This window comes from Vulpes vulpes, chromosome 12, assembly GCF_048418805.1.
Source record: "Vulpes vulpes isolate BD-2025 chromosome 12, VulVul3, whole genome shotgun sequence".
Lineage (NCBI taxonomy): Eukaryota > Metazoa > Chordata > Mammalia > Carnivora > Canidae > Vulpes > Vulpes vulpes.
Window position 1 is genome coordinate 142,351,607 of NC_132791.1, and position 1,296 is coordinate 142,352,902.

The window sequence follows — 1,296 nt, forward strand, 5'->3', positions numbered from 1 at the left end:
CATGTGGTCTAAGGCCTGGCACAGAATGGGCACTCATAAACTCATAACCCAGTGTTGTTGGAAGAATGCCAAGAGGTCAGCTCTCAATGCTGGAAGGGGCCCTCGGCCAAGTGAAATCAGGATCTACCAGTCTATCCTGAGACCGTGGATATCTCCAGACTGGTTCTCCCTGCTGCCTTCTCCCCTGCTCACTTTGGCTCACCCGGGCAACCTTCCTTTTCTGAGCCCCTACTCCCTGATGCTGGGGACTAGGGCTGGAACAGGATGGTTCCAGGGACTACCAAATCTCCAAATCTTTTTTTTCTCCTGCCTCTTTCTCTTTCTTGTTTCCTCCCTCCCAAGCTTTGTGCAGTGGCAGTATCGTAGCCAATGAGGTTTATCCGAGGTGCGATTATTGCTAATTGAAAACTTAGTTCCTCCCTCCCTCTCTCCTTTCTTCTCCCTACTTCTTTCTTTAATCCAAAGGAAATGCAATTTAAGAACATAAAACAATAGCGTTATCAATTTTTGTAAATGTGCTTAGCTAAGAGGCCCCAAGTAGAAGGATGAGAACAAAACTCCATTCTCTTGGTCTGGGCTGTTGGATCAGGGTCTCCCACATACTCAGATGAAGGCAGGAGGGAGAAGTGGGCCAGCCCGGACCTGCCCAGCCAGCCTGAGGCCCTCCCAGTGCCCCTTCCCATCCCTGGTCTCATACTTCCTTCTGATCACCCACTGAATAGATTAGGAAACAGCTCCAGAGTGGGGAAGGGATTGCCCTTTCTTGGCTCATCTATTAGCACTGCTCCCCGACCATCCCACATTATAGGCCCACCAATCATCCCGTTAGACGACCTGCACATGCTTGCCTCTGAGCTTCCCTGTGTACTGTTCCCTCTGCCTGGAGCTTCCTCTCCACCCCTCAGTCCCCTTCTAGCAGTTGACCTCGCTGAGTGCTGATGGGGCTTTTAAGATTCAGTCGGCATCCTGCCTTCGGTGTGGCTTTCTCCGGCTGCAGACCCTCCGAGCACCTGCTTCCCAGATGGTGACACAATTTATTTTCTGTCGCTCTGTGGTTTGGCGGTTTCTTGAGGGAGGACTTGTTGGTACTGGCCCATGCAAGGTTCTGGCCCCAGGTGTAATGTCTAAGTATGTGTGTGAGTGGCAGAAGCCAGTCTGTAAGCACTGGGTTAATGGAATGTGGTCCCCTGGGGAGGGCCTTGTAGCTTGCACCCAGCACCACACAAACAATAGGTTTGGGAGTCTCGGACAAAGGCCTCAGACTTGCTCAGAGATGCTCTCAGAGCTCAGCTTCCT

General features: G+C 51.7%; 1 pseudogene; it reads left to right on the plus strand.

Annotated features, from left to right (window-relative positions):
• The first annotated feature begins 340 nt into the window (after nucleotides 1-340).
• Nucleotides 341-494, plus strand: LOC112925036 (U4 spliceosomal RNA; annotated as a pseudogene).
• The last annotated feature ends 802 nt before the right edge of the window (nucleotides 495-1,296 follow it).